The following is a 26,783-nucleotide window of genomic DNA, read 5'->3' as shown; positions in this document are numbered from 1 at the left end:
ATAACTATGTATGTAGTTACAAGCCTATCTTGGATGACAGCGACTATTATTACCTTTTAGTGCATATTATATGTATCTATTGTTTTGGAATAGTGTTTTTGACGTCGATTGTTTTGTTATTAGTTTTATTTTTATTTTTAGTGAATTTGAAGTACACTAACTAACAACTTGTCTAAATATGTGCAGCTATACAAATTCTTTCAATGCAGTAATGAATGTAAGCGCTTAATTGTAGAGTTCCGTTATTTTGCCATGGATTCCGTAATCAAAACCTAACCAAACTCTCACCAAACTATCTTTGAAGTATATCCTTTCCAATAAAAAAAGAATCATCGAAATCGGTTGGCGCGATATTGAGTTATTCCTAAATTTATCATCCAATTTGCTATACGTATGTACAGCAAATTTAAGACGTTTTTGAATTTTCTGATGGATGCCATTGTCAGATCTCTACCAAATTACAATGGGACCACACGGGAAGCACCAGCTTTCAAATGTAAAAAGAATTATCAAAGTCGGTTCACCCAGTCGAAAGTTTTAAGGTAACAAAGTCGGTTAAAAATGAACATGAAACAACTAGTCAGGCTATGGGAAATCCCACCTAGAAGTTAAAAATTCTGTATACCTAATATAGAGTTTAAACGAAACATAAATGACAAAAAGCACTACAAACTCATTTCTCGTCACCTATTTGCAGGAGTTTAAATTTAACATATATAACAAAAAGCACTACAAACTCATTTCTCGTCACCTATTTGCAGGAGTTTATATGAAACATAAATAACAAAAAGCACTACAAACTCATTTCTCGTCACCTATTTGCAGGAGTTTATATGACACATAAATAACAAATAGCACTACAAACTCATTTCTCGTCACCTATTTGCAGGAGTTTATATGACACATAAATAACAAAAAGCACTACAAACTCATTTCTCGTCACCTGTTTGCAGGAGTTTATTGACACATAAATAACAAAAAGCACTACAAACTCATTTCTCGTCACCTATTTGCAGGAGTTTATATGAAACATAAATAACAAAAAGCACTACAAACTCATTTCTCGTCACCTATTTGCAGGAGTTTATATGACACATAAATAACAAAAAGCACTACAAACTCATTTCTCGTCACCTATTTGCAGGAGTTTATTGACACATAAATAACAAAAAGCACTACAAACTCATTTCTCGTCACCTATTTGCAGGAGTTTATATGAAACATAAATAACAAAAAGCACTACAAACTCATTTCTCGTCACCTATTTGCAGCATGTGAAATTGAAATCGTCACAAAGGTTGAGTTTACTACAAGTCGCTAATAAAAAGCATTTAGCATGCAAATAGGTAATTACATGGAAGTGTGGCCGTCGCCCACACGGGCGGGTACAAGTTGGCATTAACTTAAATGGTAATCATTGGCTCTATTACTAATTTGTGGATTGTGTAAATATGTTACTGCATAATTGGGTTGGCCGACTCGTGTAGGCGGCAGTGACTATCGTTTCGATAAGCTATTGGTAATCTGTTTATCTAGAAATTACCAATGAAATAATTAGCCACTGACTTATTTTCAAAGTCAAAGTCAAATAAACTTTATTCGATTGGCTTAAAAGTCACCGAAAATCTGTGGGTATGTCAGTTAAAACCTTGTCATCAGTACTTAATTGAAGTGGTTGCCCCACATTAGCTAATATATTTAATACTCTATAACTAATACTAATAATCACTGTTGCCAATGTTTTGTACTTTATTACCTTGCTAATAAATAATGTGCTGTAGATTTTATGAAATAAAAAAAAAATAAAAAAACATACTCGTGTTGGGTGAGTTCCCTAGCCTGATGAAACTAAGTAAAATTATACCACTATTTATGTCAGGGTTAGTCAGTTAGAAATATAAAGATGTAGAGATAGGCGTGCCACAGGGTGCGATCGTTGGGCCTTTTCTCTTTTAAGTCTATATTACCGAACTTAACGTTTATGCTAGTACCGAAACTGACATATTTAGTTTTATTTGCTGATGAGACGTCACTTTTATTCAAAATAAAACGGAAAGACAATACGGTGGATAGCAAAATGCTTGATGAAAATATGTTAAAAGTATTAAATTTGTTCACAAATAATAACCTATTGTTATACAGTAAAAAAAAACAATTTTATTCGATTTAAGCTACCAAATGTTAAACAGAGGTGGTAATGCTAGATTCTCAAACTCTGGAATTTGTAGCTCGACTGTTTTTCTTGATATTAACATATATATTAATTACAGTGGGGCTCACATATCAGAAATTTTATTAAATAGGCTGAGGTCTGCAGCTTTTGCAGTTTAAAAAAATCAAACAGTTGACTCATGAATTTAGCATGTTTGGTCTATTCAAAGAGGATGTAAATACTACGTAATAAGAGGCGGAATCCCCAGAGTAAAAATTGAAATTTAGTTTAGTATGAAACGTGTAGTGAGATTTCGGCTATCTGGGTTTTTTACCAGATTATTAAGCCGTCATCGGTCAATTTATCAATGACTGCACGTTTCATATAATTGAGTGAGTCGCTTTTGATCTATTTTGCGTACTTCCAAAGTATTATGTCATAGGGTTTGTTTTTGTGGAGAAATATCTAGAGGGCTATCAGAGCAACTTAGAATATGCAACCAAGAGACTTCTTTGGGAAACATTCAAGTTGATAAACATCCTAACCCTTCATAGGGAAGCCTCACAATACATATATATGTTATATTCATGTATGCTAGAAATAATATTACTGAATTCAAGAAAAATTGTAATTTAAATTCATTCAATTCAAGAAGAAAGAATAACTTAACTAACGACACGTACAGTACGTGTCCTTAATTACATTGACATCAGCTCAAACCAAAATACAATAAAAGAAGGATATTTAAATTATTTTTCAATATACTCGTTCACGAGAAAGAACGCCTTTAGGTTTATGGGCAAAAAAAATATTTAATAAATCCATTGCTTTAAAATTCCTTGTGCGGTCAGATAAATCACTACCACCGCTAACGTGGGTACAATACTTGAATAAAGAATGTTGATATTTGCGTCTGATTGATTGAAGTTGTTGTTAAGGACGAACACGAGGGCAGGGGGCAGTGCACTGCGTGGTAGTGGCTGCTGCTCGAGACACGCCGACGCCTGGTCAGACCCACATGCAACCACTAACCCAATTATCGCGTAACGGAGACGATAAAGAAAAATAACAAACCCACGATTTCACCGCGTCTAATTATAGCCCGCTATTTGTGGAGAGCGCGGGCGCAGGCGGCATAGCGTGCCCGCGATGTCAGGGCTATTCCTGGCCGTCAGCTGACGAGCCAGCGGCGCTCGCGAGCTCGTAAACACCACGCAACCGATTGACGTAAAATGCGAACAATCGTGGTTTCAACAGGTGAATCACAGGATGAAAACGTACCGCGGGAATCTTTCTATTATTATATTGACTGCTTTTGGTTTGGAGTTCGGAGGCGGGCTGCTATTTCTGCACGCTGCCTCAATGTTCGTCTATTTTGAATTTGCGAATGTTTCATCTCCCTGCGTTTGTTGATCTGCACAATGACGTCAAAACTTTGCGAAATGCTAGTCATGTTTAGTGCTGGAGAGCAATTGCTTGTTATGTCTAAGAGCTACATCTTCATAGATTGTTGTTTGTAGGAATAACTATACAAAGTCGTTGAAGTATTGATTTTATCAGCCGCATTAATTTTAATACAATAATCTACACATGAATTAGCTGTATCGTTATGGGAATCAGTATGCTATGTAATATATATTCGTTAATACGCAAGTGTATATGGAGCAATTTTGGGCCTAAAATTGTGCCATGACGAGTGTAGGCCTACGCAAGTGAGTACAGTAGAGTGTTATTCGGTATTGCGAAATAATTTGTGTTAATGAAAGTTAATTAATTATTGCGTTTTATATTACATAGCCAGTCAAACTCAAGATAATATGATTGCAGACACTGCATCAAATGCCTTATAAAAATTAACGGGTTGCACTCCGGGAGTGCCGGCAGAAGTGAAAACTTGAACATTAACGTTGTGCATTTTTGAATAATATATTGGAATGGTTATGGAATAATTTCGCACGAATTGCTTTATTTATCAGTATAAAAGTAATAGCATTTTCGTGGTTAAATACAATATTCATTTATTATGCAATCGTACACAAAAATATTACATAAAAAAAAATAACTTGTCAAATTAACCGTCTTACAAATTTTTGATCAGGTCACGTGTCCTGGCGTGATTTTAACATTTTATACCCATCCAAAGGTGTTCAGCGCCGCTAAACAAGTTTTCACTTTAAAATTGCATCAGTTCTTTTTAGTAAAGATATGATGTGCTTTCTTTTACAAAGTTTATTAATTTTTTTTTGGTAATCGAGCTATTGTTGAATATAGCTGAGCTGCATTTGAGTTTTAGTTAATTGAGAATAAAAGACTTATGACTATTACAGATACAGTCCACATCACTCAGTTTAGTTAATTAGTAAAACGTATATGCAATATCCGTGTTGATGATTATGAGATCAATAATTGAAGTAATTTAAATCTTTAATTAAAATTACCATTACTATACAACTCAGTTTTGAATTTCACTATCGAAAATCGTGTCAGATTGTTAAATGGTTTGTGAGGTGTTGGGAATATTTGATATTATAAGGACCTTACAAACTAATTTATTTTTCATATTACAGCCATTGTAAAATACTCTATTGATTGAAAACAGCGGCCGTTGAGTTTCTTGTATGTTCTGTTCCTCTCACGAGCTCAACTTTTTCCGAACATAATGGTAGATTCAGTAATTTAAAAGAAATATTTATAGTGACACTTCAAAAACGCTTAGTTTAAGCCTAAAAAAAAGTTTATTTTTCTTTGAATTTGAAATTTACCAGCAGTATTTACTATCACCAAAATGGAAGAGATAAAATTGTGTTTGCATAAAAATATGAACTATATCTAGAAGGAAAAAATGGGCACGGAAAGGTAAATCTTAATACTGACAAATGAAATCTTGGTGATTCCGTTTTCATTGTACAGAGAGTAAGTATTTAGTAGTTGTTGTGGCCGGGTCGGCTGCCACTGGCTGCCTGGTGGGTGGACCGTGGACGCCTAGTGTAAACTAAACGTATACATCGTTCAAGTTGTGTGTACTTGGCCTAGTATTTCGTTCATGGGAACCATTTTTGTTTTCTTTTTTTATTAGCATATTTTATGTTTTGAAGCTGATAATCTGAAGTTACCTACTAAAAAAACATACCAAGGCATACAAAATGAAGCCCTATCTTTGAACAGGAAAAATCTATGCATACTCATTAGGATGCTAACCGGGCACTGTCGCCTAAACAAGCACCTCAGTGTGGTCGGCATCAAAAGCGACAAAACTTGCAGATTCTGCCTTGAAGATGATGAAACGCCTATTCATCTACTCTGCGACTGCGGCCCACTAATGCATAAGCGTAACACAATCTTTGGCGACTACTTCGTGCCACCAGATAGTGTTTGCAACACTCGCGTCAAGGAAAAACTGCGGTTCGTAAAGGCGGCAGGGCTTGACGACGAGCTTTAGTATGAGTGGCGAACACAATAGTTCAATTTTGGACGCGGTGTTACTAGGAATCTTTAGGACTAGGAAATAGCCACCCTCTTCAAATAATAATAATAATAAGGCATACAAAACATACTAATAGGTACATTGGCCCCCTACAAGGTGGACCGACGATCTTGTCAAGATCGCCGGAATAAGTTGGATGAGGGCAGCGCAGGACCGATCGTGGTGGAATTCTTTGGGGGAGGCCTTTGTCTTGCAGTGGACGTCTTCCGTCTGATGATGATGATGAAACATACCAAATAAGTTACGTGGTATGGGTTATGTGCTACTTTTTGAATATACGAATTACGAGTTAGCAACACAATTCTAAAGGTTGATGCATCCAATATACGATAATTTATATTTATACAGTTTATTCTTTATTATTTTTAATTAAATAATTTATATTATTTAAACAATTCATATATTGGATGAGTATCCAACCTTACAAACTAATTTGTTTTGTATATTACAGCCATTGTAACAATACTCTATTCGATTGGAAAGAGTGGCTGTTGAGTTTCTTGTATCTTCTTCCAGGAGCTCTCCTTTTTACGAACATATCGTTAGTTTGGTAATTAAAAAGAAATATTTGTAGTGACGATCCAAAACCTTGTTTAAGCCTAATTGAATAAAGCTATTATCTCAGCTTCCTGGATCATAATGGAAATATCTGCCAACAAGTTCGAAGCATACTTATATATTGATTGATATATTAAACGAAAACTTCTAGAAAACCTTATAACATTTCAAAGGATTATATTTTAATGTATTAGAAGTGTAAAGCGTAGATATGAATTGCCCTAAAGGATTAGAGCTTTTAATTACTTTTAAAAATTATGAATTATATTATGTAATATACAAAATAGTCAAATTGTACGTGGTGGCAAAATGATCTTGTCACCAAAAACTTTACACGCAAATAAAATGCTCGCAAAATACCTTTATTTATTTACTGTGTGTGTGTTATTTCCTTGACCTAAACGAATAAAGTGATTTTTGATTTTATTTTGCACGTCAGTTAACCAATACAAAAGAACCCATTTCACAAATGATTACAGATAGAAAAATACATAAATAAAATTTGAAAAACCAAATTTTATGAACGATGCGGGATTCGAACCCACGACCTCTGGCGATCCGTGCCGGTGCTCTAACCAACTGAGCTAACCGTTCGAGTACCGCCTCGCTATAAAATTCTGTTTGCTTTGTTCAACTCTCAGGTTGGGACTTCATCTACAGGATCTACTTTACACTTGATAACCTGCTCAACCCCAATATTTGCATATTAGGAAATTGACTTGAGATGTCGCTCTTGTAAATCTAAACAATATGTTATGTTTTTAAAGTTTATTTGTGTATTAATCCTAGAAGTGAGTGTTATCACTTTAAAAACATAACATATTGTTTATCTGAAATATGGTAAAATATGAAGTGAAAATATAGGCTGTGAAAGCAATATGCTATAGCCAATTATGTGTTTCCCATCAACAATTGATCGGTGTTTGTATATATATAATTGGCCACACGTTTATTTTTATATTTGACACTGTTTTTGTAAACAACATGCGAGTTGTTGAATCTTCCACCGTTGCTTTGTTAGCATGTTGTTGACAGCATGACACTTTGTAAACACCTCACCTTACACGTATAAAAAGGGCGATATTCCAAATTTATTGGTACTTTCCTGAATGCTGGCAAAGTGATGGAGAACGTAAAAGATGTTGATACAAACATATTTTTTATGATACACGCGGGGAGGCGTGTCCGGGGTACCGTGATTTTTTCAGTTCTTTTGAATTCTTTGTTTTTATTTTATTTTCTCCACTTCTGGGACTATATCGGAGAGGAAAGAATTGTTCATTCTGGCGGTACAAGTGCGAATCCCGCATTATTTATAAATATGGGCACTCAACAAAATTGGAGCATGAAACATTATATGAAAGTTGTAAAGTATGCTGCTATTGTGAATGAATGAATGAATGAATGAATAAGCCTTTATTGCAAACAATGTAAAGATTAGTACAATATATATATATATATATCTAATAAGTATATTATAAGCTAAGTAATCTGGTCTTGTCATAATTCTTAAATAAAGGTTTTATTTCTAAAAGGCTCTTGTTATTTTCGGAAGCTATTTTGAAACGTTCTTTCAAATTACCTTTCTAAAATCCGAAAAACAACATGTTAATGTTAATGTTATCTTTATTCAAGATATGCTGCATAGCTAAGTTATTTTAGTATTTACTTAAGTATAAAAGTAGAGCCCGTGAGAATAGCACACAATAAACTCACTCACTACTCTATTGAACGTAAGTAATTTCATAATTTTAGTTTATAATTAACTATAATTTTAAGCATTTGTTTGGATAGCGATGTATTGATTCCATCTGAAATCTGACGTCCATCAAATCTTTACCATCACCGCTTGGGAACAATTGAGAGATATTTAGCGTAGATGATAACCGTGATCAGACTTAAACTAAAAGCGTTTTATATTTTATACAAATAATAAAGACTGCAACCGTTTTGAAAAGAAGGAGAAACACCGTGCAAAGAAGCTCATTCAAAGTTTGGTTCTATGTCCTAGAAACTTCGTTGAAAACCGAATTGTGGAGGGACGCCAGACATCCAAGATGATATCCAAGCTTTTGGTGTGTCAAAGTTGTTCATATATCAGGTCAAACAGTCCTACGCATGCCATTCGGCATTATACCCGTTAAAGTCACCCAAAACATCAATTTCAGTGGAGGGGATCTAAGAAAGCATGACGTCAAATGCCATTTGAACGCAACCCATGAGATGATCCGTTTCTGCGTTACCACTATGGTTCTTGTTGCGTTCAAGACCTATTAATTTTGTCACGGTCTTCAAAATCTGGAGTAGAGTATCAAACCCTTTCCTCAAAATTGTCGAGACATTCATTCGATTCATCGCAATTTCAATTGTCTGCATTGCGACATTCGTCATTTAAAGTTAAACAAGCAATTTTTTTTCAAAATGGATTTATTAAAAAAATTGATGTAAATAAATGATTACCATCGGATGGAAACAAATGGCGCTCTGAGAGAAAAGAAACTAGGAAAGTAATTCTTCCCTCGCTTTTACAGTAAATAAATAAAGCAATAATAAGTACCATTAATATAAGGTTGTACATAAGTAATTGCTTGACCATTATGATCTATGGGACTAGAATTTGCAGTTGTGTAATAAGATTTACAGGAGAGCCGTTTATTAATAAAACTTTAAATCTATTTAGAGATTACGTCGGATCATACGCTGGGACTATATATAGAGTGTGTTTATTGTGCATTTTATGAACTAATAAACTTAGTACAAGCAAATCCTTGTCTTTCGTGTTTAACTGTAAAAATCACAACTTATAGTAAAAAGTTACAAATTATGCCGGCTAGATTATAGGTGCCTATTTCTGCTGTGAAGCAGTAATGTGTAAGCATTATTGTGTTTCGTTCTGAAGGTCGCCGTAACTAGTGAAATTACTGGCCAAATGAGACTTAACATCTTATGTCTCAAGGTGACGAGCGCAATCGTAGTGCCGTTCAGAGTTTTTAGGTTTTTCAAGAATCCTGAGCGGCATTGTATTGTAATGGGCAAGGCGTATCAATTACCATCAGCTGAACGTCCTGTTCGTCTCGTCCCTTATTGTCATAAAAAAAACTTAACTAATCGTAAACCTGAATAAATATTAAAATTAGTAATTCAATTTGCAGCGCTATAATTAATTATTCCTGAGCAGTTAGTTGAGTGTTGAGTGTAATATAAAGTATCTGATAGTTACCTGCATCATATTAAATTTATGAGTGATGAAAACAGTAACACTTCATGAATACTTGGCACGTCGTGTAACATCAAATGATATGAAATAAATAAACATTATTATAGATAGCGCTGACATTTAAATGTATACAAAATTACGAAATGGCTCGGTCGGGCCAAATGGACCAGACGATTGCATGTGAATATAAAAAGATACTCAATGTTCCTCCACACATATCTAAATTCATTCTATAGGTAAATGATTTACTTAACTTTTGTTTTTTTTTTAACTTTATTTACTCTTTAAAAGCTTCTTGATTAGTCGTTATATATTAGTCTTATGGAAAATATGTGAAATTTTGCGTGATTTTTCTAGAAATACTCATTAATCGACATTCATGCAAGAGTTTATGTTCCTAAAAACATTGCAGACAATTGGTAAAACAACTTTTGGAAACCACTGCAATTGCAACTAAAGCAATGGCAAATATTCCCATGAGGTACAGAACAACTTTGATATTTTTTATTGATATGATACATAGAATTTATTTATTTATAAGTTTTATTTACAATCACTTACAATAATACACATACAAATATAAAAAGTAGAACTAAATATAGGAATTAAATGTAGGTAGTGATTACTTACAAATAAACATAGTAGGCGCCGAAATAATTAATTTTAAGTAATATATATAATAAGTTTAGAATTAAACAGTTTTTTTTTTAAATTAATGAAGGAGTAGATTACATATTTACATACAGTTACATTAATTTAATAATTATAACTTTGTAAGATTACCAATGTTGGTGCAAATTGTCTTGCGGAATTTGGCTAAGGAATCAGCAAATTTATAATTTACATAACCGTCGAACTGGGGAATTGTTACCTAGGATCGTTCGACGAAGTGGAGGACACAGTGGAGTAATAGGTTTACATGGAATTCTTACTGGTACTCTTAGGCAAAATTTAACGGATGACTAAAAATGAGAATATAATAAGAGAAATGAGGAGATCCGTATGAGAAGAAAACCTACCGACATAGACCAAATGATTGCGAAACTGAAGTGGCAGTGGGCAGGGCACATTATTCGACGGATAGATGGCTGTTGGGGCAGTAAAGTTCTGGAATGGCATCTACGTACCAGAAGACGCCGTGTTGGTAGGCCCACCACAAGATGGACCGACGATCTGGTCGAGATCGCCGGAATACGTTGGATGTGGGCAGCGCAGGATCGAAATCTTTGGGGGAGGCCTTTGTCCAGCAGTGGACGTCTTTCGGCTGATGATGACCAATAATACAGCCAATATCATGATAGCGTTAAGGAGCTAAAGTGAGAAATAGTGTAAAAGCACTCATCAAGAAACAATGTTGGCAAGCGCGCCCTCCGTCAACCTATTATTACCGAGTCCGACCATCGACTATATCATGTACACTCATCACCGCTGACGTACGCTATGGCTGAACGCCTGAAAACTTTCATGTTTATCTCGTTTCACATATAGACTGTGTGTAATCGATGTTCTAACGTAATGCGTTTACGTATATCTCGGTATCTTTATGGCAGTCCTTACGTCATGCCAGCATTTGACGCGGCTCATTTATAATAACAGTCGTGCATGACTTTTTCGTAGAAATCTCTAGGGCTTTCACTAATTGTTTGTTGAATATAACTAACGATGACGACATGCGCTTGGTTGAGTTTGAATTGTAATAAGTATTGGATCTAGTATTTTCTTTGATTAACGAGAGTTTTACACATTTAAATAAAACACTTTTACAGGATTAAAACGCGTGTCATTATTTTAGTTAACCCGACGTTTCAAGACGTTTCGGGAACTTGTTTTCACGGGGACTGCACATGAAATGAGAAGTCAGTATTTGTCATAGTTGTCATTATGAAGTTGAGCGTGATTTATTGCCTCGGAGGTGGTATTGTGGTGGTGGATGTGGTATATTTCTACTCATTTCATCTGCAGTCCCCAGTTACAATTACACGCGTTTTATCCTTTAAAAATGTCTTATTTAAAAGTATTGAAACGTTGGTGACTACTGACAAATACTGAGAGTTGTGATTATTTAAAGTAAAGGTCCACTTCACTGTTAACGCTCCGTGCATGGCAGGCAACGGTGTTAGTGACGGATCAATCTAGTCAACAATATTTTATTGCCTGACACGACACTATGTTGTAATGGGCACACACCTTTAATTAATAGGAGAAATGGACTACACATGAACCCCATATCCTTGCGTCAGTCATCAATGTTGAAATATTAGAAGCTAAAGTTGTGAACTGTATTTTCACCAGTGGAAGGCACCTTTGCTCCTGTGCCGGCTTGATTATGGGCACCACAACGGCGCCTATTTCTGCTGTAAAGCAGTAATGTGTAAGCGTTATTGTGTTTCGGTCTGAAGGGCGCCGTAGCTAGTGAAATTACTTTGCAAACGAGACTGAATACCTTATATCTTAAGGTGACGAGTGCAATTGTAGTGTCGATCAGATTTTGTTCATTTTTAATCCTGAGCGGCACTACATTAATGCGCAGGGCGTATCAATTACCATCAGCTGAACTGGTCGCCTCGTCCCTTATTATCATAAAAAAGCCGTGAAAACGTCAATATAAAATGAGTCACAAACAGATTTATGACTATGTGTTTGACTTCATATCAAAAGCTGATATTTTCTAGAAATTTCTTCTGGAATGACAGTAAGAGCATTTACAGTACATTAATAGTTAGATACAATTTCAAACGTTGTAGATACCAGACCTCGGCATAACGGCACCAGACTTAAGATGGTAAGTTTCCTGTGCATCTAATTTAATAAATACACACTCAAACACGTATATACACACAGACACACACACACACACACACACATTTATTAAATTACATAATAATTACATTAATTCTCATAAACATAATTTATTAATACGGTTCTGAAAAAGTTGTATAAATGAGGCACGAGTAGAAACAGCGAAGAGAAACCTTTCATTGCTGGAGTTTAATTTGTCTGAAAGTATTGAATCACCGGAGGTTTGCCGGGTGGTTTTTGGGGTGTATGACGTCATAGGGCGACTCGATCAACCTCTTTCAATAGTTAAGAATGACGCATGATTGTTTTATATGAATTACCAAAAAATCTAATGCTAGCACTCGACATATTTTGTATTTTTCACACAAATTTCTGTTCTTTTAGCACGTTTTGGAAAAATTTATTTTCACACAAATTTCTGTTCTTTTAGCACGTTTTGGAAAAATTTATGGAAGTGAATTTATTACCATGAGTGAGCCACAGCACGCATACTAGACACTATATATCAGACACCAAGAAATTAATCGATAAATCATTCTCTAATAAATCATGAAGTATTATTTATTACCTACCTATCCTGAATATTGTAGATTTTATTATAAAGAGCGCAAAAAAATAATACTGTGAGAGATTCTTGCGACGATTCTTCTGTCTCAGAGCGCCATTTGTTTCTGAAGCGGTAGTAGTATTAGAAATTACATCAAAAAGACTTGTAAAGGAATCAATTTGGAGAAAATAAATGCCATTTAATGCCTCTTTATTCAAGATTAACACAGCCACATAGTCTGAGGAAGGTCTAAGGCTATTATAATAATATTTATAAAGAAATAACGTCTTTTTACTATGCCTAAGAAGTATGTACTCACAAACTTTTTTTAGTACACATTTTTATTTTCAACTCTCTCTGAATGCCAGAAAGTCGAGTTTATCTCATGTAAATGCGAGAGTATTATTATTAGTTTGACTGGCTCAGTGGATTGTTGGCATCTCTATATATTTGTCTTGATATTAGCTTATAAAATATGTCCTACATATTTTATAAGAAGCACATTTTAAAGTACAAATTAGTTATTTGGATATAATTTCGTTACTATCCTAAAAAAAAGACATGTGGCACTCGGGGACTGCCGCGGTAAAGCTATTACATAGCATTTTTTACCAACTTATGCATTTATAATTATTTATTTATGCAGTATTTTTTTTTGATAAAATTAATTTAAAAAAAAGCAAACGGGAAGTGAGTAAAATTTGCCAGCAACTTGCAAGATTTGATTACAGACAGACAACGGGACAGGTGAAACTAAATAAAAATGGTTGTCATAATAATAAAATTAAAAAAAAACGTGATAAAAAAATAAAGAAATTAAAAAAAATCAAGATGTACCCCAGGCTCGAACCTGGGACCTTCTGTACAAAAAGCATACGTGATAACCGCTCTTCCACGGCAACTGTAGTGTTAGGTTATTTTCGTTACGGAATTTCTGGATTCGGTCTCCATGCTCAAGGCCCGCGATAGAAGCTATGCAATAGCTTAATATTACAGATTTTTTATTATAAGATGCAATAATATGAAAACATCAGACAGGTGCTTAAATATTTGTGATTTTTGAGGTATTTTGATATATTTTCCCTCATTCTGCTTTCTCTTGATACACTTGTTTTTTTTTACAAGATATGTTTCTGGTGAGTAATTAAAATTTGACAGTGGCAAATAACTCGCTTGTTATTTATTTATTTATTTACACATACCTTCTAATATTATAAATGTGAATGTAGGTTTGTTTGTTACACTTTTACGCCGAAACTACAGAGCCGACTTTGATTAAATTTATTACAGAGATAGTCTAGAACATAGGCTACCTGTGATTGCGAATAAAGGCTTGGAGGGGTTAGGGGATGGAAGTTTGTATGGAAGTTATTCAACGTTATTATACACGATGAAATCTTTGTATTTAGGCAATTAATAAGAAATAAATAAATATTTGTTCAGGCGTTTTCGAAACATCGACCTGAGTGGGGATGAAATAGGGGATAAAAAGTCATATGGTAGTCTAAACAAAGTCACGTTTTGATGCCTAACTCCGAATTCGATTTTGATTATATTTGGTGAAAAATAGACACCTTGAGAAAGGACATACGGTCCATTTGTTCAAAAAAGGGCCCTCAACGGTTTGAGTTATAAGCGATGAAAGTTTGCAAAATTGAACGCTTCTCTATTTTGAGGTACTAATATATTACACTTGATACAAAACAAGTCGTTTCAATGGAAACGTCGAATCAAGGAGCAATTGTTCAGAATTGGTCTGACTAATAATATTTCATGCGGTCAAAGTCACGGGCAATAGCTAGTAGTAAAATAAAGTAAAATTTAACTAGGTAATATAGTTTACATTTTAATATTCGCATTTACTAAACTCGTGCACAACGAGCTGTCAAACTATGTAAAATTTAAATTATGTAGCGCTTGTTCACTTATTGATGTAATAAAATTTGTAATTCAATACAATAGTTATTCAATTTCAAAATTCGTTACATAACTAACTAGTCTAAACGGAATTACGAGCCAGCAGAATATACTCATAAATTCGATAATAAAACCCGCAACCCTGAACTGTTTAGCTTTTATATAAATAAAAGTATACTTAAAAAATAAAAGCGTGTTAAAATACGTCAATAATGATCAGTGACGTCACTTATATAATTACCAGAGCAACTGTTTCTGGCACGTCAGCTGTGAGGGGCCTACCTGTTGAATCGTCGAGGTACCCTTGAGCAGCCGGGAACCTTATCCACGGTCGCGTGTGCCGATCGATACCAATGACGTACGGGCTCATTCATAAACAGGGAGACCCCCACTCTCCCCACAGAGCCTCCCCAGCTCCCCATACTCCAACATTGGGGAGAAGTGGAGAATCGCCTTCATGAATGGCTTACACACGTATCCGTTCATCGGAGCTGTTCGTTTGCGTCCGATGATTGATTGTGATCTAACTTATAGCTTGAATTATTTCCGATTCTAGTATTTTCTATATTTAGAGTCAATAGAGAATCGAATGTTGAGTTACCTTCAAAAAACGCGACTTAAAACCTAACTAACGACTAAAAATGGGTCATGCGTTTTATTAATTAATAATTTTAAATAAATATAATTATTATTAAATTAATACTTAATTATTAATCTGTTTATTATAATCTAATAATTTATAATTATTAATATTATTACTAAAATTGCTTCCATACTAATGAAGATAACAAACTTGATAAAATTTTTGGAAAAATTGGCAGATTGGTAATTACAATGAATAAATATTTCTTTTAATTTTATGCAAACATTTTTTTTCTTTTGTGAGAAATCTTTACCCTTCATAAGGGCCCCCAAACATTTTTTTAAACAGGGCCAAGGCACGCTACGCCACAATGTACACAGAAAATATGAGCACGATAGAAGGTAATGTAAATTGTATCGGGAGGCGAACAACACGTCAGTAAATCACAATTGTCTGCCGGAATACGAACGACACTGTCGACTACAGTTGCGAGCGCACAATTTGATACGCGTCGCATGGTCGCGCGTTCACATGTGCTGCCATTACGTGCAATAGAGCCTGGAGAAGATGCAATATTTTATTTATATGTACTTATAATAAAATTGGATAACGAATAAATAACGAATAGTTAAATATTTATTTGGTTTACATGTGACTTGCAATGGAGAATTTGAATGTATTATTAAGAACATGATGATATGATAACATGCAGATACATAATTATTATTACATAGTTATGTAAGAGTAAAAAAAATTGTTTATCTACTTTATAAATAACGGAATTTAATAAAATGATTGAAATAATAATTTAACACAATAACAGTACCTACATGTTTTTTAAATATATTATTATTAATGGCTTTAAACATGTCTTTTAAAGCCTCAGTACTTTTTTAATCTAATACATACACAGTTTATCTAATTTATATATATATAGATTCAAATATGTTGCATCCGAGACCCAGATCTAGGTGTCCACTATTTCAAAATTGTTTGGTGTTTTGAAAAAAATCTATGAATGAAAAGAAATTCTATTAAATTCTACAGTTCATTATTTATGTTTTATAATTCAAATCATCATCAACCAACAGTTGAGTTGTGCGGGTGTTCGTTACATTAGGCGACACTTAATGTACATACGTCATGCTCTATTAATACATATTACACTCGATGACAAATAATATATTAAATAATTAATGTCCGATCTACTCAATGCATTTCATTGTGCGTGTGTTGTCGTAATCAGCGATGCGCACGCGTCCCTTATTTACGACGGATTACGAGCGCAATCAAGTCGTGTTGTGTTAACAATATATGATATATCCATAAATTATTATTTATTATTCGAAAATATATACCTACACATACTTATTCGATATCGAAATAGTTCTTACTTTGTAATTAATATGTGATTAATTTAATAATGGCAATCTTGCTCAACGTTTTAAAGTTTCAACGAATGAATTATTCGTGTTTGATTAATAATTAAATATCAAACCTTAAGAAAGACAACTAACGGCATAAATATGTTAGTTTCAGTGGACAGTGGGTCAAATATGTTTGCATCGTTTGGTTCAGAGACACTTAGCTCGAGTTGTACAGAGGCGCCAAAATTGTGTAAACTACCAACTACGCGTTTTAATTTCTATAAACTAAAGTGGAAGCAAAAGAGATGCAAATAATTTGATATTAACAGTCAGGATTATATTAGCAGTACTTCTATTACATTGATTATATGAAGATTTGTAATAATATACTTACTCTGGCATTTTGTCCTATTAAATGAATATAATGATGCCAATGAGCTCAACTTGCTATTAAAACATTGTTCGTATGACAGAACGCAAGGCTTCCGATAGTGAAATTGCTCGGTTGTTGGCCGACCCTGGCATTGCCATTGCAGTGAGTCTAAACAGCGGCTTACTCCAGTACGGGTCGATAACGTCCTTGAACCGTGGCGAGCAGGGCGCATGCGCCGCCAGTGTCAGACGTCAAACCGTGGCCATGGCCGAGAAATGGCGCCTACCGTCCACCCTCCCCATACCAACTACCTCATACCCAGCTGTTCCATTCATAGTCCGCTTGGTGAAGTTCAGCTAGACCCTCAACTTTGCCATTTCAATATCGATTTCAACCTTGCGATGAAACCTGTTGAATGAATATGACGACAACAACTAATTGTTTAGGTTTTGTTTTGTTACAACAAATTCGATACATAAACTTCCGTAGGCATTAAATTTCTACAAAAATAATTTCGTTAATATTGCTAAAAGGATGAGTTTGCTTACGTTATATTATTAGCTTTCAATTATCGTTATTATTATAATTAATTAAATATTATTCAAACAGAATAGGGGAAGACAATCATAATATTCGATTATTGAAAGAGTATATTCAATTTCAGCACCTAATTAAGATATTTTTTTTACTGAATGGCGATACTTATTATAAAAATATGATATACCTTCATAGAAATTGCGTCGACATATTATACATAATGAGATTACAATTACCTTAAAAGGTTTGCTAAAATGCTTTTACAATAATCTTCAACAAAGTGGCCTTGAACTTTACCCTTTTGACTTTCACACGTGTAAACTAACCTTTAACATTTTCCGATACAATTTATGAAAATTGTAGTGCGTTAATTATAAGTATATTAATTTTATGAAGTAACAGTTATGTTCTAATTCATTTTTAATTGAACTTATTGTTAAGATATACTTATAAGTCTTATTACTTTCGACAACACTGTTCCAAAAACCCAAGTAGAATGTCTATTTTAAATTATAAGACTTATTAACTGTTTTTATGAGAATAAGGGACGAGACGAGCACGACGTCCAGCTGATGGTAGTTGATACGCCCTACCCATTACAATGCGGTCACGCTCAGGATTCTTGAAAAACCTAAAAATTCTGAACGGCTATAATTGCGCTCATCACCTTGAAACATAGGATGTTAAGTCTCATTGTTATTTCACTAGCTACGGCGCCCTTTAGACTGAAACACAGTAATGTTTACACATTACTGCTCACGGCAGAAATAGGTGCCGTTCTGGTACCCATAATCTAGCCGGTTTTCTGTGCAAAGGAGCCTCCCCCTGGTATATACATACATACATATATATATATATATATATAATATTAGATATATTAAATAAATGGTCCTGTGTGTACTTAAATAGACATAAATTATCTGTTTCTCTTCATTCTTAAGGAAAAAAAGGCAAAGGCATGTATACCATACAGCCTGAATATACACAGAGAATGTCACGTATCAATATGTTATAACATTGATTGTAGGTCACCACGAGAGGTTGTTCGCGCATGGCGCAGGGCTCGGCATGAATGAAGTCGGCGTGGGCTGCGAGCGTGGCCCGTTCATTCATTACATCGGAGGCCATTCCTTATGAATAACATAACGAAATGTGACGCTCATTTAGATCCCAGCTGCTTTAAGCTAACTGTGACCTTTTGCTGTCCCAGGCATTAATTGTTAAAACTGTTGAGCTGCTTTGGTTATAATATTGTTAGCACAAACTTATAGAGTATGTATTGGGCATTTTTTGACAGATGCTTTAAAAAGGGACCAGGCCATGAAATGGCCGATGCAGTTTGCCAGGATCGTAGAAGTAGTAGCACTAGTAGAATTGTAGGATCATTTTTTTTCCTTTTTCTGCCGTGATTTGATTTGAATTACTGGGCAAATGAGACTTAACATCTGATGTCTCAAGGTGACGCAATTGCGCAATTGTAGTGCCGCTCATAATTTTTGGATTTTTCAAGAATCCTGAGCGGCACTGCATTACTAGGCACGGCGTATCATTTACCGTCAGCTGAACATCCTTTTCGTCTCGTCCCTTTTTGTTATAATAAAATCTGTGGTATACCTCTGGGAGATAGTATACTTGTACATATGTTTTTGAAATCCGCACACTTGACTTGTGGAGTAGGCTGGTGATTGCGTGACGAGAGTTTTACGAACGAAAGCTAGCGTTACGCGAACGGTGATTTCTTCATTATTTGTAATTGCACTTCGTTCTTAAACAATTTTATAAATTAATATTTTGTTTTACTTGAGTCGTGTCTAACCCACACTTGATTTTTGTTTTATCAAAAATCTGTAGGTAGGTATTTGACCGGTAGTGGTCGGTCCTGCGGACAGCGATAATTTTTTTTTGGAAATATGTTCTGATGCGGACCCAATCACATCGCACTGCGTCCTTCACCCTGAGTCTTAATAGTAGAATATCTCATGTGACGGTAATTCCACCAACAACCTTCCAACCAGATTACAACAGTACTGTGCTCCACTATTGTGCATTCAAAATTAGTTTTAAATACTGCCTCGGGTAGACATTCACGGACTGACGGACGAGTATGATTAACTCCTAAATCTGAGCACTGCTAAAACTAATCTTCATTATTAATTGCAGCATCATTTTTAATATTTTCTCTTACGGAACTGTTAAAACTACTCGCTGATGTTAATGTAATGTGTCCTAAACACTTACTTGTTTTTTTTCATGGTACAAATAAACCTTAAAATTATATATACAATACTATGATTACATTAAATTAAAACTATTATTACGGGGAATCGTACCAAGAATACTAGCAGCATTTCCACGAAATAGCTGCCAGCGCTTGGGTTGTCGGTAGCCCTATTGAGGCGAGAAGATAGTACAGCATTTCCACGTTGGCTAGCTAGGCTGATCCGTTGACCGAAATAGCTGCCAGCACTTGGGTTGTCGGTAGCCCTATTGAGGCGAGAAGATAGTACAGCATTTCCACGTTGGATAGCTAGGCTGATCCGTTGACCGAAATAGCTGCCATCGCTTGGGTTGTCGGTAGCCCTATTGAGGCGAGAAGATAATACAGCATTTCCACGTTGGATAGCTAGGCTGATCCTTTGATTGAAATAGCTGCCAGCGCTTGGGTTGTCGGTAGCCCTATTGAGGCGAGAAGATAGTACAGCATTTCCACGCTGGATAGCTAGGCTGATCCGTTGACCGAAATAGCTGCCAGTGCTTGGGTTGTCGGTAGCCCTATTGAGGCGAGAAGATAGTACAGCATTTCCACGTTGGCTAGCTAGGCTGATCCGTTGACCGAAATAGCTGCCAGCACTTGGGTTGTCGGTAGCCCTATTGAGGCGAGAAGATAGTACAGCATTTCCACGTTGGATAGCTAGGCTGATCCGTTGACCGAAATAGCTGCCATCGCTTGGGTTGTCGGTAGCCCTATTGAGGCGAGAAGATAATACAGCATTTCCACGTTGGATAGCTAGGCTGATCCTTTGATTGAAATAGCTGCCAGCGCTTGGGTTGTCGGTAGCCCTATTGAGGCGAGAAGATAGTACAGCATTTCCACGCTGGATAGCTAGGCTGATCCGTTGACCGAAATAGCTGCCAGTGCTTGGGTTGTCGGTAGCCCTATTGAGGCGAGAAGATAGTACAGCATTTCCACGTTGGATAGCTAGGCTGATCCGTTGACCGAAATAGCTGCCAGCGCTTGGGTTGTCGGTAGCCCTATTGAGGCGAGAAGATACTACTTTGCTTACTAACTTGATTAAATATTATCTAACCTTTGATAATAAAGGAGAATACTCTTTGGACTATTTACAATAATGATGATAATTAATAAGACATAATATGTGATAAGGAGTTGAGCATATAGAACATTTTAATTTGGTCGGAAATAAGCCTAATGAATGGAGCAATACAGCGTAGCGTAGGTGTCAAGGTAAGGTCTTCAGGTTTCAACTCTACATGGCTTGGCTTAGAAACATTGTCTCCGCCAACACACCGAGTCATTGCCGTAACCATCCGCTAACAAAAACACAGCCTATTGTGTCATTAACATCATTAGGTTTCGAAATGTTATGCAAGTGGAAGCTAAACTTATTTGGCTTTCTCTATCAAATTCAAATTCAAATATTTTTATTCAAAATAAGATTTAAAATCACTTATTGAACGTCAAAAACTACCACCCATTCAAAAGAGACTGCCTTAGACATGAGAAGAATGGGCGCAAGATATCAATTTCCTTATCATTTCTATCTCTCCATAAATTTTATCTAAAAACGGGTGTATCAAGTTAATTTTAATATCAGGTACTTCCAGCAGAAAAATCAATAATAATTTATTAATTTAGGTCAAAAAATGACACTTATTTATTTATTTGTATGGATCTCCAACAGTTTTTACATATTAACTTGCATCTAACACTTGCCTTATATTTTAACATTTGTACGTACTACCAATTAATTGGCTAATTTGCATTTAAGGTAACTAAAAACTACTGAAGTTTCTTAAAAAAACACTTCTGAAATTGTAAAGTATTAATTACATTAAATTTGACCATTCACCACTACTTCGTAATAGTTGTAATGAGAGGTGACAAGAAACATACTGCCGTTGAAGTGACAGACATTGTCACATTTATATGCAGCTTCACCATTTCACAAAATATTCATACAATCTATGCAGAGTGATGCACCAAAATCACTGAGAAGTCCCGACTTACCCGAGTAGCCGCTAATAGATTGTAATGAATGTAATACCAGAGGTTATGACTAGCGTATTGGTTTGGGAGTACAGCAGTGGGCTGATGATAGTACAATGTCTTGAGCGAATCACGCAGTTACGAAATGCCAATAGCAATTTGATGCGGGTGAAATTGATATTGCCGGTGGTGAAAATCGGCTTTTTTATGTAACAGGAGGGACAAACAAACATACGGCTCATCTGATGTTAAGTGATCACCGCCGCCCATTATCCTACAACACCAGAGGAAACACAGGAGCGTTGTTGCGATATAAGGTTTCTTAGCGTACTATAAGACATGTGTCCTTTCAACTTTCCTATATTGCTAAAAATTTATATTACTCAAGCCGATGTGACATCTCATTTATTATGAATCACCGAAAGCTTTAAGCGCTAAAATCTTACTTATACAACATTTTAAGTCATAAATAATATTACTTATCTATCTAAATTTTTTATAACATTTATACTAATAATAGTCACAAGTTTTGTGTTTAATGCTGATGCAGAATAGTTCTTCATTGCAAAGTTACGAGTACAATAAATTGCTTCTTGCCATGTTCTTTAACACACGATTCATATATTGGATGCAGCACCTTACAAACAAGTTTGTTATGTTACAGCCGTGGTAAAGTACCCTACTTGATTGAAAAGAGTGGTCGTTGATTTACTTGTATATTATTCTCAAGAGTTCAACTTTTCCGAACATAATATGGTATATTGAGTAATTAAAAAAAGGAATTTATAGTGACTATTAAAAAGCGCTTAGTTTAAGCCTAATTGAATAAAGTTTATTCGACTTTGACTTTGACTTATATGACATTAATATTATGATGTTCCTATTGGATAAGAGATTGTTATAGAGGTAATTCTATTTTTGTGGAATGTGAAACATAACAATTAAATTTTCTAAAATTGGCTAAATGCTGCCCCAAAAGTTAAAAGAAAAAGGTTGGACCACTTAAGAGATTGAAAGATGAAATAAAAAGAACAAAGTAAAGATTAGTAAATAAATAATAAATTTATTAGTTTAATGTTCGTTGGGCAAATAAATTATATAATGATTGTTTCTTTATCCTACAGCATTATAATATTCACTGTTTAAGGTTTTTTGAATATCGATTCAATTTAATTTGTGGGTGTTGAATATATTACATTTGTTAACACATTATTAGTATCTTAATGTTTCTGAGCAATTCTTAATGAATTACAATTTATTTATAATGAAATGGTGAATCATAAATTGTCGGGAAGAATATGAATCAAATGGCATCATAGTTGATGACAGCATGCTTGAACGGAAATTGTTGTGCCAAATTATGTACCAATATTTGGCAGAGTGTAACGTGCAACCGAATTCTCAATTGATCAATCATTCGTGTACCGCTCCATGAATGATAGGTAATGAAGTCAAGAAGGTGTAGGGCCAGTTATTGGAAAATAATTTTAAAAGAAAAAGTGATTAGCAAGACGTTCAACTGATGTTCAGCCATATTCCCAGCCAATTCATTACTGCCATGACCTGTCACTTTGAAACATAAGATGTTAAGTCTAATACGCCTAGTAGTCTTACTAGCTATGGCTACGGCTCGAAACACATTACTGCGTGGCAGCAATGCTCAATTATATATTTGAAATATATTGGTAAGTATATCTAAGTAATATGTATAGAGGACAAACTTTAAAAGGCTAAGGAAATATATGAATTATTTAGAATACAAGTAATTATTTTCAATAATAGAGATGTTTTTTTCAACTATTTCTTTTTCTACTTATTTTAATTTAGTATTTTAAGATGTTTTTTCAAATGATAAAATTATATGTAGCGTTATATTGGTAATAAAGTTATTTCTATTCAATTCAATTCTAAATATCAAAAATTGTAGTAAAATGGTAAAGACCAAAGAGTATAACTATGACGCGGCTAGCAAAATTTCTTAGCATGAACGCGCTGCGTCTGTGAGTCGAGTCTTCTTACGTGAGACGAACTCTAGAATGAGTAATTCATTACCATAACATAAACCAAAGAACATATTCACTCTTACGAGATGTAAACGGCACTTACATTGGGTAATTTTTGTATTATTATAGTAGCATCTACACACCCTTCTAGACTTGAATTTAATTCAATTCTTATTATTGACTATGTAAGATATTCAACAGCATTTATAAGTTTGTTAATTTTATTTTCATTTTATTTACTATGTTTAGAAAACTTCAGTATTTTTTTTTAAGAAACATGTGTTAAAACGCCATAATCGCGTACGAGTGTTTGTATGAAAAACATGACGAGTTGGATCCTCTTAAGGAACAATTATTTATTAGTTGTTGTAACCGCGAACAGAAGCAACTGTCGGTCTGTTTCGTAATTCGTGATGCGGTTATAAAATCATTAGAGTCCCGCAGACGCTCATGCCAGAGCAATAATTAGATAAACGGGCGCGTGTCGAGGTCCTGACCGCAATTACCGCTGCACTGCTCCCCATAAATTATCAGCGATATAGGACGTGCCGTGTGACTCAACGATACCAACATGTCGCTCACCGAATGGACAAATTAAAATTATAAAAGTAATTTTTTTCCAAATAGATTCTTTTAGAAATATTTCTTGTGTCAAAATAAAGATACTCAATCAAATTAAAATAGAAGAAACGTAAATAATTACAGCAATTTAAAAATATCACATCTTTGATAATTATTTAAGAAAATTATTTTAGCAAAGCAGATTTTCGTTTATAAATGTATTCTTTGTAATTATCGAGTATATTGTGAAAGAAAACATTTTTATTACAAAAACTACAATAATAATAGTAAACTGCAATTTGACTTTATTCGGTAACCTGCGTATATAAATGAATTCAATGCAATTATGACAATACTAAAAACACTGACCTAGCCACATCAAAACGAACAGATAAACGATACAGATGAAGTAATTAGAAGAAACAATGTCATAAAAGCCCAATAGTTATAGCACACGGGTGTTTGTGGTGACATAATCGACCAGTAAGCGCAAGCAACGTCCATTCACGAGCGTGGAGCATGGACTAGCAACAGCAACTTTCTGATATAAGTTGCTACTAGTACAAAGTTTCAAGGAGAATACTTAATGTTTTTACCTTTTACATTCCTCACCAGTGGGAGGCTCCTTTGCACAGGAAACCGGGTAGATTATGGGTACCACAACGGCGCCTATTTCTGCCGTGAAGCAGTATGTGTAAACATTACTGTGTTTCGATCTTAAGGGCGCCGTAGCTGGTGAAATTATTGGGCAAATGAGACTTAACATCTTATGTCTCAAGTTGACGAACGCAATTGTACTGCCGCTCAGAATTTCTGGGTTTTTCTAGAATCCTGAGCGACACTGCATTGTATCAATTACCATCAGCTGAACGTCCTGCTCGTCTCGTCCCTTATTCTCATAAAAGAAAGAAAAGAGCTTAATGGCTTATTAAAGTAAGAATTCAAATTATGACATTGTGTTAATAAAACTATCCAATTTAATTAAACTGTATACAAAAAACAAGTTCACAAACTTTAATTCATTAAAGAGCTCTCCTTGCATTATATGTTCATCTGATGCCATATCAGTTGTAGTCTAAGATTGATGACTGTCGTTGGTAAGACAAGTTTGCCTTGAGCATTTACGATCTATACAACAATTAAACTATCGGTCAACGTTTAAAACACTTGTGAAGTGTTGAAAATTTGTATGATGTACTCATTCTCGGTCAGGGACTTGATCTTGTCCATTAATTAAAGCATCCGCTTTTTTTCTATGCGATGGTTATTACATTAGTCTTCCTCGGAGTTGATGAGTTGGAAATGAGGGCACGCGTCGAGACGCTTGTAAATTGTTAATGCATTAATAAACACTAGTCATTCTGTTTTGTCGACTGAGGTCATCTAAGGGACGAAGTAAAATGATTCTTGCCAATCCTGGTGGTACAATATGTGACATCTTAGGTGTTAGTTAAGAATAGAATCACTTCTACACAGGTGAATTTTGCGTCTTTGTAAACTTCATCTACTTTCAATTCAAATATTTTTATTCAAAACAGGATCCAAAATCACTTATTTAACGTCAAAAACTACCACCCATTCAAAAGACATTGCCTCAGACCTGAGAAGAACAGGCGCAAGAACTTCAGCGGGCTTTTTTTTAATATAAAATATGGATGACAATGTGATATCGTACAATAAACATTTATAATTAAAGAGCCTGAGGGTGTTCACTTTATTCCGAGTCCGTGGTGTCATTAAGAAAATCGTTCATGCTATAATAACCCTTCCCACACAAATGTTTTTTAACAATTCTTTTAAATTTCTATACATTTTCTGGGATAATATTGTAGAAGCATATACTTTGGAAACAAAACCCGTTTGATTCTTCTTCATTAACTTCATTAAGATTTCCCTAAGTCACTTTGTTTCTTCGTAGTCACAGCATTAGTAGAGACAAAAAGAGGGTTTTGTTATTTTTTGTTACAAAGTCTTCTTAAATGTTTGCGGGTATAAATTTCATCCTTACCTTATTAGTAGTTAAAAAAGACATATTTTATTAAAGGCTTCGTGAATGAATCTTTTTATATTTTATTTAAAAAGGATTTAGGAAACATTTATAGTAAGTCAGAATTGACGCATTTTCACACAAATAGTATAACCCATTCTACCATGACTGTACCCCTTCTCATTGGTTAGGTAATACTCACAACATATAGTAGACAATCATTACCGGCTACCATTAATTAATGTAAGATCGAGTTCCTAACGTGAAATCTGAAATCTGCGTTATTAGGCGTCTGTAGGATATAGGGTCGATTGTGAAGAGTACCAAGCTTTGATAAAATGATTGATTAAAGTGTTAATTGTCGGCCATCTTATCAGCACCATGGTAAATGCGTGTCTGGGACCTGGAATCTACTCTGGCGTACAAGCGTGATTTTTGTGTGTGTAAGTAAATTACAGTGAACCTTGACG

The 26,783-nt window shown here is 34.8% G+C and overlaps 2 protein-coding genes across 2 annotated transcripts in view; both read right to left on the bottom strand.

Annotated features, from left to right (window-relative positions):
- LOC126972240 (transmembrane protein 127-like) overlaps positions 1-26,783 on the bottom strand; it is a 551,958-nt gene that overhangs the window by 201,991 nt on the left and 323,184 nt on the right. The gene's annotated exons all lie outside the window — the stretch shown is intronic.
- LOC126972230 (early growth response protein 3-like) overlaps positions 1-26,783 on the bottom strand; it is a 53,644-nt gene that overhangs the window by 8,331 nt on the left and 18,530 nt on the right. The gene's annotated exons all lie outside the window — the stretch shown is intronic.

This window comes from Leptidea sinapis, chromosome 25, assembly GCF_905404315.1.
Source record: "Leptidea sinapis chromosome 25, ilLepSina1.1, whole genome shotgun sequence".
NCBI classification, from domain to species: Eukaryota; Metazoa; Arthropoda; class Insecta; order Lepidoptera; family Pieridae; genus Leptidea; species Leptidea sinapis.
Note: the sequence above shows the minus strand (reverse complement) of the source record. Positions and strands in the feature narration are given on the sequence as shown.